The 17,620-nt window shown below is 39.9% G+C and overlaps 1 pseudogene; it reads left to right on the top strand.

The window, feature by feature from the left end:
- The window catches only part of LOC101822585, a 38,014-nt pseudogene extending 22,297 nt beyond the window's left edge, over window positions 1-15,717 (top strand).
- Window positions 15,718-17,620: the final 1,903 nt, after the last annotated feature.

The raw sequence follows: 17,620 nt of genomic DNA, 5'->3' as shown, positions 1-17,620 counted from the left end.
GATGGGAGAATGGACTTGGAGAAAGTTTAAGTAGAGAAGGGGTGGAGATGACTGGAGAGGGGAAGGAGAGTTGATCTGTATTTGAAATTGTGAGGGGAGGAAACAGGGCCATGGAACAGCTCTGAGGGAGCCTGTGCATCCACTTTTGAACCACGGAAAGTAGAAAGCTGCCCATGCTCGCTGGCACCAGAGTTGAGATCTCAGTTTAGGTGAACAGTTCGGTGTGTCCCCTAACCTCCCAGGGGGCCTGTAGTCTTTTCCCCCTGTGTCACCCATGTTTCAGTACCTGACCTGAGCCCTTCACTGCCCTTCCTGGTGGAACACTGAGAGAAGTCTTTTTTAGGCTCTGTTCTATCAGAGCCTCAGATTGCAGTTAAATTTTCAGTTTAACATCCAAGCAGTCTATTGACATGTGTGTTTTATATTCTCCCAGGGATTCTGACTAAAATGTACTATTTATCTCACTGGAGAGATCTGATTAGGAAACCATATATCTTTTTAAAAGTTTCTTCTATTTCATTATTTTTACATTCCCCATCCTCCCCCCTCCTTCTATTTCCCCACCTCCCCCCACTCCCCGTCTATTCCTGAGAGGGGATAAGAATTTCCTTGGGGGTCACCAAAGTATGAGATACCAAGCTGAGACAAGACCAAGCCCCCCCTCCCCCATCACCCTGGCAAGGTATCCCACAATACGTATTGGGCTCTAAAAAGCCAGGTCATGCACCTGGAATAATTTCTGTTCCTACTGCCAGGGCCTCCCAGTCCCTGACAAATCAAGCCACATAACTGTCACCCACATTCAGAGGTCCTAGTTTGGTCCCATGCAGGTTCCCCAGGTATCAGTTCAGAGTCTGTGAGTTACCTCTAGTTTAGGTCAGCTGTGTCTGTGGTTTTCCTCATAATGTTATTGACTCCCTTGCTCATGTGATCCCTCCTCCCTCTATTCTACTGAACTCCAGGAGCTCAGCCCAGTGCCTGGCTGTGGCATCCATTTGTTTCTGGATGCCAATGCTATGATGGGAGTTATGTGGTTACTAATCTGAATACAGGGGAAGGCCAGTTCAGGCACCCTCTCCACTATTGCTAAGTGCCTTAGCTGAGGTCATCCTTGTTGATTCCTAGGAGTTTCCCAAGCATCAAGTTTTCCCCTAATCCCATAAAGACTCCCTATATCACAATATCTTTTTCATTGGTCTTCCTTCCTGTCCTTCCCCCAACTTAGCCATTTCCATCCCTCATGCCCCCATCCCCAACTCCTCCCTTTTACTTCCCTCCCAGTTTACCCAGGAGATCTTTTTTTTTCAGTGAACTTCAGAACTTTATTGTGCAGGACAGAGGGCCACACTTCTGTCCTTGTATGTCCCTCTTAGGGCCATCCTTTTTACCTAGCTTCTCTGGGGCTGTGGACTGTAGCCTGGTTATCTTTTGCTTTATTTCTAATATCCACTTATGAGTTAGAACATACTGTGTTTGTCTTTTGGCATCTAGGTTACCTCAATCAGAATGTTTTTTTGCTAGATCCATCTATTTGCCTGCAAATTTCAAGATGTCTTTGTTTTTTTGTTTTGTTTTGTTTCGTTTTATCCTCTGAGTAATACTACATTGTGCAAATGTGACATATTTTCTTTATCCATTCTTTTGTTGATAGGCATCTAGGTTGTTTTCAGGTTCTGGCTATTACAAACAATGGTGCTAAGAGAATAGCTGAGCAAATGCCCTTGTGCTATGAAAGTGCTTCCTTTGGGTATATGCCCAAGAGTGAAAAATACATCTTAAAATAATGAACAATGTGTAGAATGTTTTCTACACCTAATGAAATTATATTTATTTTCCCCATTTTCTTTTTGAAAGGCAAGTATCACAGCCGTACTGGCAATAGTTTTGGGGACCTTTTTACGTGTTCTAAGAAATGATTGTAATGAAGTCGAGACAAGGTAAGCAAATGAGAAAAGCTGTTACTTTGTTCAAGTTTATATAAATCCGTTAAGAACAGGAATTCCTGACAAGAACAGAGTAAGCACTTCACCATGTGATAAAATATGTTGGTACATTGAAAACTGAGTGGGAAAACTCACTTTTTCACGTATGTTTGTGTGTAGATAGTATGAATCTGTACACACCACACATTTCACATTTTACCAGTTTTAGTGTATGGAGCCACTTCATGTTATGAAACCATGACCATACTTCATCTTCCTGAATGGAACCCCATAGATCTGAAAAAAGAATCCCCATACTACCTACTCCTGATTCCAGGCATCAACCATTCTACTTTCTGCCACTGAATGTGACTAATGTGGGAACCTTGAATTGGAGTCACACAATTATCTGTGTTTTTGTATTGTTTTGGTTTTGTTCTCGTTTTGTCTGCTGTAATGCCCTCAGGACTCATCAAAATGTGGCCTGTATGGGGATTTCTTGGGCTCTGTAAGGCAGAATAATGGTCCATTGTGTGTATTTCTATGTTTCTTCCCATTCGTCTGTGACTGGACATGTGGTTTGCTCTCACTTTTGGCTGCTATGAGCCATAATGTTGAATGTGCAAGCACATCTATTTGAGGCCAGGACTTTACTCTTTAAGGTAGAAAGCAGGAGTTGACAAATCATAGGCTACTGTGTTAATCATTTAAGGAACTGCCTTCCTGTCTCCAACTCCACTGTAATATTTGTATCCTCATCAGTAGAACACAGGGGCTCCAGTATGTCCAAATCCTCACCCAACCTATATTCTTTCTTCTTTGGAATAAGATGTATAAGAATGATAATTTGTGATCTGCTGAATGAAATGTGTATAGAACCCATTTTCCTGTGTTAGATAGAAATGCTTACTTTTCACTTAAAATTATTTATTTTTTAGTATATATAATATATATATATATATTTATATATATATATATGGGCATGTGTGTCCTACAGCATGCACGAGGAGGTCAGCAGACAATCATAAGTGTTGATTCCTCTGCTATATGGGTTTCAGGGATTTGTATTCAAGGTCATCAAGCTTGGTGGCAGTCATTTTACATACTGAACCAGCTCTTAATTTTCCTTGGCCCTAAATTTTCCCTGCTATTGAGTTGTAGTTACTTCGTTTCTAAGATGTGAATCCCCCACCAGATACATGATCCATAGTCATTTCTTCCTTTCTCTGTGTTGCCTTTTTATTCTGATTGTAATTCCTTGGTGCATGAATGTTTTTAGTTTACCTGTTTATTCTTTTTTTGTTGCTCAGGTGTCAATTTTCTTGAATTTATTTGGATTGTTTGAATGTGTGTGAGTGTGGGGTAATAGGATGGGACTCAGCTTTTCCTGACTTGTTATATGAATGTCACTTTTGTAGTCCTTGTTTAATTTGAGCTATAATGTAACTTTAAATATATGCTTCCATGATAAATCTTTTTAATGACTATAGCATGTTCCAAACATAGTTTAACATGAGAATCAAATTTTTTGGAATTTTCACTGTAATTCATGTGTGGTACAGTAGTGTTTGTTCAACTGGGCTCTCTACTTGACAGCCTCAGGGTATCCTGCCAATGGGCAGAGAGGCTTGACTACTAAGGAAAAGTGATTAAGAACTTCAGAAAACAGAGAGAGAGACCAACAGAGAGAGAGAGAGAGAGAGAGAGAGAGAGAGAGAGAGACAGACAGACAGACAGACAGACAAACAGGCAGAAACAGAGACAGTTTATATGCCCTTGTTTGTGTGGGATGCACTCTTTATATGTGCATTTACACATGTGCATGTTGGTGAGCATATGTGGTCTGCATATGGAGGTCAGAGATTGATTTCATTTTCCTTGACCACCTTCCACTTTCTTTTACAAGGGAAGTTCATTGACTTGTCTATGCTGACTAGCCGATGAGCTTCAAGTGTCCACCTCTGTACACATCATAACCAGAGTTACAGATGTGAACTGAATATGAAAACCCCTGGGAGTTCAATTTGTCATTATGTTTCTCTCGTTATATATTAGGAAACATGCTTACCAACTTTGTTAGCGAAATTGAAGTGATGGGTTGGGCTGCCATGACTAAATACCACAGGTCAGTGGATTTAAGATTAGATGTGTCTCCACACTGCAGTATGAGAGTCTGTGGTGAGGATCCTCTCCCAGGTCTTCCTGTCTAGCAACCTTATCTCAGTCCTTTCTTGGCAGACACTACATTTCTGTTTCTTCCCATAATGAAGACACTGATCTCATCTTGTGGCTCCACTCTCATGATTTCATCTAAAACCAATTAACTTATAAATTGCATACTCTAGGATCATTATATTAAACATTGTTATCAAACTGTTAGATATTAAAGGAAACACTCCACATAATAAATACCAATATGGAGAGAAAGAGGAAAATAATCATGGAGCTCATACAACCTGACTCTTTAACTAGAACAGTTCCATATTTTTAGTTCTTTTTTAAATACCTATTTTATTTTTATGTGTATGAGAGTTTGCCTACATGTATGTCTGTGTGACTATCAGAAGGAGGCATTGGATCCTGTCTTAGAGTTACTATTGCTCTGATTAAATACATGACCAAAAGCCAAGTTGTGGAGGAAAGGGTTTATTCAGCTTATATTTCCACATTGCAGTCCATCATTGAAGGAAGTCAGGACAGGAACTCAAACTAGGCAGGAGTCTGCAGAGGCCATGAAGGGGTATTACTTAATGGCTTGCACCCCAGGACTTGCTCAGCCTGCTTTCTTATAGAACTCAGAACCACCAGCTCAGGGATGTGCTGTGGAATGTCTTTCTGTAAGCTGTGAATTTGTATTTCTCTCAGTTGTTGATAAATAAACCTGCTTTGTCCTATGGCAAGGCAGGATAGAGCCAGGTAAGTAATCCAAACAAAGACATGAGAGAAAAAGGATGAAGTCTGAGAGATGCGATCCAACCGCCCAAGGAACAACATGCCAGCAGATTGGCAATGCGATGGTCAGGTGGCATTATTTAGATGCATAGAAATGAGTTGATTTAAATATAGCTAATAATAAGCCTGAGCCATTGGCCAAACGTTTATGTTAATATTAAGCCTCTGAATGTTTATTCAGAAAATGGCAGGAGAGAGAGAAATGTCCAATTACAGGGATGCACCACCCACAGTGGGCTGACCTTCTCCCCAACCATGAGTAACTAAGAAATGCCTACAAGTGGATCTTATGGAGACACTTTCTGAGTTGAGGTTCCCACCTAGATAACCCTAGCTTGTGTCAAGTCAGCATAAAACTAGGTAGCACAGGCTCTCTTGAACTGGAGTGACAGAAGGCTGTGACCCACCATGTGGGTGCTGCCAACCAAACCTGGGTTCCTTTCAAGAGCAACAAGCACTCTTTACTGCTGAGCCATCTCTCCAGTACTGATATTTTTAAAGGAATAGATATGTGTAATGTTATTCAATCTACAAAACATGATGTGTTACAAAGAAAACATCCTAACGTTGAATTTACTGTTCTTTTTGCCTCCATTCTCTCTGACAGAGCCGGCCTGTTATACTTCCTAACAGTATTCCAGTGTATCACAAGCGTGTCTGCTGGGGAGCTCTTTGAGATTGACAGGAATCGCTTTCTGTGAGTAGCTCCTGCCCCAGGCACAGGCATCCAGGGGCCGGTGATCATGTTGATTATGTTCATACTTGAGCCTAGCACGTTATCTCATGAATTGTCAGTCACTCCCACCTTTTCTTACTTATTTAGTTGACAATAAGCACATTATGAAATTTTATGTTTATCCTGTGACATCATGATTTTTGAAGTATGTAAAGAGATTACTGATATTAATGAAACCTGGATGGGAAATCAGGAGCAGAGGTGTCTACTGCTCAGAGAAAGTTTCAAATTTGGGGTGTGAACACCAGATCTCAGTGCTGCAGACAAAACAGCAGGAGGAGACTGAAAATCATATGATTTGCCCCAAGTACAGAGTTACCAGAGAGGAGCTGAGGGCCTCGCTCAGGTGGTAGAGTGTTTGCTTTGTTTGCATGAAACACTGTGATACACAAAACCTTGAGTATGGCCATATGGAAGTAGGGGGGAGGCAGGAGAATTGTCATTCTTGTATACATATGGAATTTAAGCCCAGCCTGCACTGGTGATCATATATATGTATAATAGCAGAGTCACAATGAACTCACCAGGAGGGGAAGAGGTTGAGATTCAGAAGGGACAGGAAGGGGAATGATTAGGTTTGGTATCTGGTAAAGATTCGTGGTTATAGCCTATTGAAGGAATACATCTGTCCTAAAATGAGAGTAGCCAAAGAGAAGGATGTAGTGTCCTGAAGCTGCACTGTGACCTCAGAGTGACAGTGTCACCTTCTTCATAAGAAGTAGAAGGAGACAAGTCTCCATGACCACTGTCTGTGGTGAGGTACGAATGAGCTTCTCAGGGAGCTAGTTTCAAAGGGGGGCAGATTCTGAGGAGAGTGGGTTCATCATACTGTTTCCCTAGAAGGTCTCTTGTGTGGCCAGAGTTGACAAAAGAGGACAGAGATCTCTGATGGGAAGAATCATAGTGAGAATGTCATATGGATGATGGCTTAGAGATGTTGGTCCTTAAGATGGGGACCTCTATGGGAGTCAGGCTGACATATAGGGGACACTGTCCTGTTAGGTTCCCTGTGTTAGCAGAAGTCAGTGTAGCCAGCATCTCGCCTGTGTCTTCTGGACTAATCTAAGGATGTATAACCTGATCTTTGTCTCTGTAGACATGAGCATACCAGTGGATACTATAGAGTGCCACCATATTTCCTTGCGAAACTGTTAGCTGAGCTGCTACCCAGGAGGTTATTACCAAGTATTTTATTCACTTCTATACTATTCAGCATAGCAGGTAAGTGGCAAAGCAAGAGAATGCATCTTTACTCTTGGGTGAGCATGTTTAGATTTGTACAACTGTGGCAAGCCTAAAGTAGAGAAGCATAAGTAGAAAAACATGTCTTCACCATGTGCCATCTAACACAAGTGTTCAGTAAGAGGAAAGTCTTACTTGTTCACAAAATACTACAAGTGCTGTTTGTGAAACCATGATTTAATTAAGAGATTCTGAGTAGTATGACTGAATAAATAACTTACACATTTAAGACAGTGCCAATGGAGCAAAATCAATTATTACATATCTATCTATAGGTCTTGTACAAGGTTTTTCTTTTATTTTTTCATTTCCTTGTGTGTGTGTGGGATGGGAGTATATGTGCATGTGTGTGCACACAATGTGGATGCAATGCCTGGGGAGGCCAGAAGAGGACATCAGGTCCCTTTGAGATGGAATAACAGGAGAATGTGAGGGGCTGTGTAGGTGCTGGGAACGAAATCCAGAACCTCTGTAAGAACAGCACACACTCTTAATCAATGAGTCATCTCCCTATTCCAGCTGTGTATTTTCTCTATGTTTCTGTGTCTCTCTATGTGAATATAGTATAGATAAGAGGATAATATATCATAAACATATATGTGTGTAAAATCTTAAATGGATATGGTGTCTTATGCTCTCTAATATTACAAAGAGAAGAATACTTAATTGGAAGTTTGTTGAAATCCACAATACTAGTAATTATTTGAAATATATGCATAGACTCCTTTGTACATTATGGTTAGCCTTTACCCTAGACCAGTTGTTCAGAATTTCCATACTTTTCCCACACTCATACACACCATCAAGAACACACACACTCACACATGAAAAGACTCACACACACAAAGATAAGCACTGATAAAGCTTAGACTTTGTTTTATAAGAGATTTATCATTCAGGTCACGAGATGTCTATGAGCAAATGTGTCTGTCCTGTAAGCTAAGCAACCTGAATTTTATCCTCAGAATCCACATGGGAAGAGAGACTCACTCCAGAAAGATGTGCTTCAACTCCAAATACACACCACGGCACATATACACCATGACAGTTGCACACCAAGACACATGCACACCATGGTACACACACACACACACACACACACACACACACACACACGCACACATACACACACCATGGCACATGCACACCGTGGTACACACACACCATGATACATGAACACCTATACTCACACATGTATTATACACACCATATAATGATAACAATAATTTTGAGAACAATTAAGCATGGAACTCAGCTTGCCTAGACCCTAACTTGTGTCCTTGTGACTATTAGATAAAACAGGACTATGGATGTCTCATAGCATGAGCTCCATAAAGATTACAAACCAGCTTCTGGAACACATTGCCTTCCTCCATAGCAGTTACATGGTGATTTCCTAGGGAAATCTAAAGTTGGAGGAACTATCCTGTCGTCTGGATATTAAAACCACTGCAAGGTTGTTTAATCCTTGTATTACTTAGGTATATAGTGCTGTGATAAACACCATGAGAAGAATCAAGTTGGGGAGGAAAGGGTTTGTTTGATCTTACGGTTCAATGTACTTCATAAACAGAAGTTAGGGAGGGAACTCAGAGGAGGAACCTAGGGTATGAAGTGAAGCAGAAGTCTTGGAGGGTGATGCTTACTGACTTCCTCAGCCTGCTTTCTTACAGAACCCAGAACCACTTGCCTAGCTATGGCTTAATCCACAGTTGTCTAAGATGTTGCACATAAATCATTCATCAAGAAAATGCTGGCACAGGTTTACTAACTTACAGGCCAATCTAATGGAGGCATTTTCTTAATGAGGTAGACTCTTCCCATAATATCCTAGCTTGTGTTATATTGACAAAAAACAACCAGTACATCCCTGATTCCAATTTCATTACTAATGCTATTATATAAACACAGGGAATGTGAACATGTGCATGTTCTACTGCTGATTCTCCTGTAAGAGAATGCAGTAAAATTTTAGCCAGTTGTGTTGCCTTTAGCTCTCCATGCCAGGATCTCATAAATGGCTCATAATTATGTATAGAGGAGAACAGGTACTATAAGTAAAGGTATTTTGTGGCAAGCATAAAAATAAATCCACCTGATGGGGCTGGAGAAAGGCTCATTGATTAGGAGAAGGTGCTGCTCCTCCAAAGTCCCCAAATTTGGTTCCCAGCATCCATACAATCAGGTAGCAGACGCAGATGCAGAGAAGTTGGGTGACTGTGAAGCTGTTACTCATCTAGTTGGTTATTAAAGTATATTTTGAAATATGTATAATGCAATTGACGTAGGCAGAGGAACTGACCCCACTTTTATCTTTCTAAGGAATCATAACAGATGTGAAGGGATGCTTCACTATGTTGTTTACCATCATGATGTTGACTTATTCTGCCAGCTCCCTGCCACTGTCTATAGGAGCAGGGGAGAAAGCAGCGGATGTACTAACAGTACTTGTGACAATCTACTTTGTGATCATGCTGGTGAGTGTGAATTGTGTTTTTCTGAAAGGAAAAATTTCCTTGAGTTGTCTTCTTGAACTTGTACATGCCTGACACATCAGGACTTGGAACTTGAGGCCTTATGCTAAAGCTTATTATGGTCTGTAGGAGAAAAGGAGCAGTCTTTCCTCCCAGGCTTTGTGGCTACTGCTCTGATGTCAGTTTGATGAGTAAAAATCAAAACAAAAAAGACACAATGAAACAAAAAGCAAATGGAGAGAAAGAAAAAAAGAAAGGAAGGAAGGAAGGAAGGAAGGAAGGAAGGAAGCTTTCTTGGATGGACAAGTACATGCGTCCCAAGTTGTCCCCTTTGGATCATCCAGGCAGCCTTTAAAATTAATTTTGAAAAGGAACCTAAAAACACCTCATTCCCTAAAGGACATCCATAGTGTTGGTAGCGCTCACTTTGTTTTTATTTTTGATAAATGTGCTTATAAAACTTATGTAGAGATTGAATACTTGAGTAAACTGTGTTAACTGTACAGCAGGTACCCAAGGAGAGCTTGCTACTCCTGTGCAGCAGGACGTTCCCAGGCTCAAGTATCTTTTTTCTTTGAGTGGGACCCTGTCCTATCTGATCAAATGGCATGTTGTTGACCTCTGTATGAGCGGAGGACACATGGGGTGGTAAAGTGTGCCAGAGTCTGTTGCTCTTTTTCCCAGGTGTGCAGACAGGTTCACTGAAACGCTTTATCAACAGAGGAGGTGAATTATCCCTCATATGACAGGTGGATGGGTTCTCTCCCCAGTGGTGGTGATACCCTGAATGGCTGATGGTACCCCTAGCTGTTTTGTTGTTCAGAACTGTTCTGCTAATCAGGGTCTTTTGTATTTTCATGCAAAATTTAGTATTTTTTATAATTTTTGCGAATTATACTTATGATGGGAATTGCACTGAATCTGTTCATTGCTATTGGTAGGATAGATATTTTCATATTTATCCTGACAATCTGTAAGTATAGGAGGTATGTGTATCATCTAGTATCTTCAGTTTTATCTTCAGCATCTTAAAGTTTTTACTATTCCAGTATTTCATTTGGTTAGATTTATTTCAAGATCCCTATTCTCCCCCAGCTTTTTTGAGATATTTTCCCATTATGTTTGTAATTTGTACTTAGACAAGCCCCAGACTTCTGTATGTTTGTCATGGTGTTTTACCTTGGCCCCAGCAAAGGAACTAAGACCACAGTTTATTTTATAAAGTTTCTATATGTGGTCTTATGAAGCCAAATATTGTATTTTCTGAATAAGTATTTGGCCAAGTGCAGTCTGAACGCATACACACATTCACTGTTTCACATATTCTAGTGTACTTAAGAGTAGTTAGGACAAGTTCATTGTGAACTCCAGAGATGTCCTTTATCCATCCCCATCAGTGCTTTCTGGCATCTCCTTCATGATTCTGTGGTTTGGCAGCTTTTTAAATGAATGGGGATTTGTCACTTTCTATGCTGTTCTTCACCACATTGTGTGGTTAATCAGTTCTTGCCTTGAAGTTGTCTTTGTGACTCCTAATGTCATAAAGAGAGAGTCAAAATTCATAAGTAACAAGACTTATTGATTCGTGAAAGTAGAAGTGGATATGTAATGTTCAGTGTTTGTCCTACTTAGGGTTTCTATGGCTGTGATGAAACACCATGGCCAAAAAGCAAGTGGGGAGAAAGGGTTCATCTGGGTTACACTTTCATATCACTGCTCATCACTGAAGGGAGTCAGAATAGGAACACAGACAGGCAGGATCATGGAAGCAGGAACAGATGCAGAGACCATGAAGGGTGCCACTTACTGGCTTGTTTTGGAGACTCAGTCTGCTGTCTTCTAGAACCTAGGATGGCCAGACACACCAACCTAGGGACAGTTAACACACAACTGGTCTGTGCCTTGTCACCTCAAATGCTAATTAAGAAAATGCCCCACTGGCTTGCCTACACATGATCCTATAGAGAAACTTTCTTTTTTAAAATTTAATTTTACTTAACACTTTTTATTTATTTTACACACTGACCACAGTTTCCCCTCCCTCCTCTCCTCCTATTCCTCCCCTTGACTAACATCTGCCCTCTCCTCATTCACTACTTCTCTGTCTTCATTCTGAAAGGGGTAGGCCTCCCATGGGCTTGAACACATGAAGTTGAGAGAGGACCAAGACCCTCCCTAGAGACATTTTTTACTTGCAGTTCCCTCCTCTACAGTGAATTTAGCTTGTTTCCAGTGGATATTAAATGATCCTGGATAATTTTCTTCTATCATGTGTCCCTAGATTGCAGCAGTTTTATTAGAATCGTCACTACAGTTGTACTGTCATCATGTCAAAGATTCAACTAATCACATCTTGAAAATATATGAAACAAATGATTATTCTGCTCTGAATATAACCATCCCCTGAATTATGCAGTATAAACTAGATAGCTACATAAATTAAAGAAATTTAAATATGTAGGATGGGTGTATTTAAAGAATGTTCATATGTTGCATGCCATTTTAAAGATAATGTAGTTTCTGTAGGTTTGGCTCTGCAAAGGGGTGAAAGGACCTCCTTTTAAAAACACAAAGACCCTTGACATTGCAAAGTGAAGATTTTTTTCTGTTTAGAGTTAACTAAGAAAATTATTTCAACAACTGTTCTGACCAGAAATGGTCAGAAGGATGATGTGGTCTTGAAAAGGAGGACCTTGTCTAGAATTCTTAGTCAATGTACTGGTTCTAATTCATGGTTTTTCTCTTCACAGTTGTTTTCAGGTCTGACAATATATTCAGGAAACTTACTACCTGGGTTTTCACACATTCAATACATTAACATTCCTCATTATGGATTTACAGTAAGTTGTCCTGTCTGTTGCTGTACTAGGTTCTCCAAATGTAGCGACTGAAATGATTCCCAACAAAGTGCTTTCTCCAGCTGTAATCTCTAACCAGCTCCTGCCCAGGATTCTCTTTCCAGGAGCTAAAGATGAGAACTTTCCTGTTGGTTTTACTAAAAGTCAGTGAGTCATCTTGTGTTTGCCAATCATGTGTTATTTGAGTTAAATAAATGGTGAGAAAAATGCCAGGGTAAAGAGGAAAGCTAGATGATAATATGAAAAACAAACAATTGTGATTATACCCACTAGGGAAATAATGGAAGGATCAGGGACTGATTTATAGTTTACATCAGGAAACTGAAAGAAACAGAAACCATGTGATACTGACAGCCATACTGGTTTTGCCAAGATTTTTCTGTAATAAAGTGTGTCTTAACAGACTTTCTTATTCCCATAATCACAACAGTTTTTGATGAAAAGAAGCAAGAAATATTGTTACTATGAATCAATGCTATTGTTTGAATTACAGTGTTTACATGGTTATGGACTGGGCAGAGAAGTAGGTGCCTGAGGTTATCTAGTTAGAGTCCACCTCTTAGTAGTTGGGAAGATCCTTCATTTCAATCCTAAACTACCCAAGTGAGGGAGGGGCACTGCTTTGTTGGGCAGACTGAACTTGGGGTTTTGTTTCTTAAAAATCTTTTTGTAAACTACATAAAGATTGAATTTGAAGCCATAGCTGTGTTTATTCTTTGGAGTCTTATAGAAATATTAAACTATATGTCTCTCCCTGTTTTTGTTTGTATTGCAGGCTTTGCTGCACAATGAAATCTCGGGGCAAAACTTCTGTCCAGAACACAAAACAGCAGAAGTCAATAAATGTCAGAACTACGTAATGTAAGCTTGAGTCCAGGATCACAATGGGGACCTAAAATGCTCCTAGACATAGAGGAGAAACCCATCCATTCATGATTAACACTCTGTCCCCTGCCCATTCCCCACAGTGAGTCATTGTAACCAATACACATGTGGATGTGTTTCCATCCTACTGCTCTGTGGTGTAGACAATGTGCAGATAGGGTTCTTTGGGACTTTAAAATGATTTTGATGTCTTGGTTGTGGATTTGGGTTCCTTGTTTCAGAACATTTCAGTCTGACATAGGCTGCTCTGATAGTTCACAAGGCATACAGTTTGCACATGTGTAGATTATGGTTCCTGTTAGCAGAACCCAAGAAAGTCAGGGCAGCAAGGGCTGAGCTATGCTGCCATATTCCAGGGTCTTCCCTCTGCCTGACACTCTAGAAGACTTCAATAAAGCAAAGGCCAGTGTGTGTGTGTGTGTGTGTGTGTGTGTGTGTGTGTGTGTGTGTGTAAAATGTTTTACCATAGGATATGTCTTGCAATGAAGGAAGCACATATTTCAGTATTTTGAGAAGAAAATCTAACTTCTGTCTAATGCCACTAAAATAAAAACAGTTTTATAATGCAATTAAAGTGTATTGTTTTAACATTACAATGCATCCCTTTCAATGATTGCTCTCATTGATTTGATTTAGATATCTCAAATGAGAAAAGAACATGCTGATATGTTAAATCCCTCATGGATGTTCAAAATAATAATGAAAAATAGTAACCCAAATTAATGTTTGAAAACAAGCATAGAGGGAATATCTTATTTCCCACATCTCCTCTCTGCTGGTGTTTGGCATCCTTCTCATACAAATTCCTTACCAGTCTCTTGTCAGAAGGATGAAGATGAGTAAAGTGAAACAAGGGGGAGGGTAAACCACTGGTCTCATCCTCACTGGAGGAAGAAGTCTGCCCTTTCAGTAGATTTGAGAACTGTTAAATCCTAAGAGATACAAAGGATAGAGACACATAGTATGGATACACACTGGCATGGACATACATAGGAATTCAGATACACAGGGATGGAGACACACAGGGATGGAGACACATACAGATGGAGGCACACAGGGAAGGAGATTCACAAGATATAATTGTAATTTATATAGAATTTTTAGCAGCAGCTGCTTTTCTATCCTGTGTCAGGGCTTCTGCATCCTGCTGTTCTCCAACCACTGCCCAGGCTCTCTCTGTAGCCATGGGCCACTGGGGATGTTCCATAGCTGACCATACATGGTATCATCTGTCTTAGTACAGGAGTTGACAGGAATTGACTGACTTCTATCAGTAATCCTTATTCTCCTCTGGCCCTCAGTCTAGATTTTGATGCTGTTTTCTTTTGCATGACTCTACTGAGTCAGCTGAACTGCACAAAGCTTTGTTCTCTTAGAATGTCTGTGTGTGTCATTAGGAAGCTGAGGTTTTCTACTTTAGGAGAAACAAGTGCTTCATTCATGCCTTTGTCCTTTGATGAAAGAGCATCATTATAGGTTGAGAAATGGAAGACATGTAAAGACAGTGAAGACTACAAAGTAGGATCTTACTGTCACTTTGTAAACTTGCCCAAGTTTGCTAAGCCTACTTACTCTATGCTTCTAAATAGATGTGACACCTACACCTCTTTGGATCATTTTTTAAATTAACAAAGGTACCTGATTCAAACAAGTTAGATTTCATAATATATAGCAAAATGGTAAGCTCATCATTACTACTCTCAAATATACAGAAGAAAATTTTAGTGTTGTGTTGAAACTATCAGTTTTTAAAAGAAAGGAACAGTGAATGTACTGAATAAGCTTTGACATTATTTTTGTTTGTGTTGAATTACAGATGTACTGGTGAAGAATTCTTGACAAACCAGGGCATTGATCTCTCACCATGGGGCTTCTGGAAGAATCACGTGGCCTTAGCTTGCATAATGATTATCCTCTTTTCAACTACTTATATGCAGTTGTCAGCAAAGAAGAAGAAAGTAGACGTTCTTAGGTCTGGTTGGAGGAAGTTTCAACAGTTGTTAAAATAGATGGGATTCCACACTACTCTAAATACTAATACTTATACTCATGGAGAAATGTTACAGCCAGCAATACTCAAAAAAGATCCCCACTGTAATGAACTGTGGTGAGTACAGACTCATGGCTATTCAAGGTACTAGAGTAAGTGGCACTTGAGTGCTTCACCCTAAACAGGACAACTATGCTACCCCCTCTAAAGCTTAGAGTTGTGTGGAAGAGAGGTGTAGCAGTACAGGAGTCAGAAGATGAGAAGAAAGGCTGGAACTTCTACATTTTGGGCATGAAACACACAGCCATTGCAGCCATGGTCAATCTTATAACATCTACAGCTACCTGCACAAGATAGGGTCTCTCATCAGCAAGGGTTGGAGAGGAACTCAACAGGATCATACACCCTTCTGCTGAACCAGCTACTGGTAGATTATGAAAAACAGGCAGTCTTTGGTTTCACATGTACACTCAAAGAAGAGCAGTTAGACTCCTGTGGGTAGTCTAAAGTTCAGGTTCCCATAGACAGCTCTGATTAAACTCGGTGGATCACAATATAATACACAGATATGAATGTGAGAAAGGGACTCATAAAGAGGGGTGTCTGATGGGGTTGGAAGGGAGATAAGAAAATGGGCAAGGAGTGATAATAGATCAAATGCATTATATATGGAAATGTAAAGTTTAAAAAATATTTTTATAAATATAAAAATTAAATTTTGTGTATATTATCTAATTTAGAAATTTTTATTTGTTTTCTATTATACTGTAAGTCAGCAATGACTATTTTTTTAAAAACTTTACAAATGAAACATGCTAAATTTAAAGTAAAAGAATCATAGGCTCAAATTAATGTTATTAAGTATTACATGTTATTTCATCTCATTGATAATAATCATGAGAAGCAATCAATCAAATCAGTTTATCTGGAAAAGCAGAACTTATGCTAGAAAATCTCACATTGCTAAGATAATTTGTATCATTTTGTTCACCTTTACAGTGAGAACATAAAGTATCATCTTCCAAATGTAATAGCTAATAAATCCTGCACCAGATGTTATCTGTTCATAAGAAATATATCAATTCTGTTTTAAAAACATGGTTCTAAACATATTATAAAAACTATGCTACTTCTAAGAATAAAAAGAAAATCAACAAACTTGTGGTGGTGGTTCATGCTTGCTGTCATCACTTGGGAGGAGGAGGACAGGAGTTCAAGGATAACCTCTGCTAGAAAGCATGTTTGAGGCTACCATGGACTACAAAAGACTCTACCTCAAGCAACAAAACAAAAAACTCATCATAACGAAGGACCTTAAAATAATCTTTGATGAGATCATTATATAAGATTTATGAATGGAGTCTTGTTAGAGTATCTGTTGCTGCAATGAAACACCAGGACCTAAAAGCAAGTTGGGGAGGAAAGGGTTAAATTGGCTTGCACTTCTCCATCAGTGTTCATCACTGAAGGAAGTCAGGACAGGAAATCAAACACAGCAGGAACCTGGAGGCAGGAGCTGTTGTAGATGCCATGGAGACGTAATGATTATTAGCTTGCTCATGATAGCTTGGTCAGCCTCTTCCTTATACAAGCCAAATCATCATCCAAGGGCTAGCCCCACTCACAGTTCCTGGGCCCTCCCTTACTGATCATTAACTTAAAAATGCCTTATAGTTGGATCTTATGAAGGAATTTCCATACATAAGGCTTCTTCCCCTCTGATGACTCTAGTTTGTGCCAATTTGTCATAAAACTACCCAGGACAGGTAGATAGATACATCCCTGTGGTGATGTAATGACTCAAGAGTCTTGAATGGGGCCTTTGGCTATCTATAGCTGCAGTAAAAAGTTTCTTGTCTTATAAAATGGCTCTTGTGACTTTTCAGGGGTGCTCTGATCTTTAAGGGTAACTCAGTGGTGAATAATTTTGCAAATGCTTCTATTGAGGAATACCAGAGAGACCTGGGGTCCTGCCTTTCACATCAGCATCTGTAGAAACTGCCTTTTAGAATAATTGCCCACTTCTAGATCTGCTAGTTCCCAATATCTTTTGCAGCCCTAGAGATTACGTCTATGTTGGTGTGTCTGCACCTTCACAGGTTGATATTTCCCTTTGGTTTCTATAATTTACATTCACAAATTCTTCTTTCAGTCTTTTTCCATAACAGGAAAGTACTCATCTTACAAACTGATGCACAGTGGAACAAAAAGTCCAGTTTGGATCTTGGTGCAGACTCTGTGTGCCCCTAGTTTTTTCTGTTGGCCCTTTCTGTGTTCCTTCTAGCCCATCCATATTCCTTGTGACTCTGTTGACTCAAACCTCTCTCTAGCAGGGACACACAGCTGCCACACTAGGCTAGTACTCAGGTAGGGGGCCTTCATCCTCTTCCTGTCTTCCATCTGGTCTCTCTACACTTACCCTCAGTCTTGGTGCAGCCTGTCCACATGAGCCACCACACACATCAAGCCTATCTCCACCCACTGGTGTAGCATGAGTTTTCTGGTTCATCTGTGTCCCACCACCCTTGAGCTCCAAATATTAGTATTAGTTATGAACCTGT

The sequence above is a fragment of the Mesocricetus auratus genome, unplaced genomic scaffold (assembly GCF_017639785.1).
Source record: "Mesocricetus auratus isolate SY011 unplaced genomic scaffold, BCM_Maur_2.0 Super-Scaffold_100006, whole genome shotgun sequence".
Classification (NCBI taxonomy): domain Eukaryota; kingdom Metazoa; phylum Chordata; class Mammalia; order Rodentia; family Cricetidae; genus Mesocricetus; species Mesocricetus auratus.
Note: the sequence above shows the minus strand (reverse complement) of the source record. Positions and strands in the feature narration are given on the sequence as shown.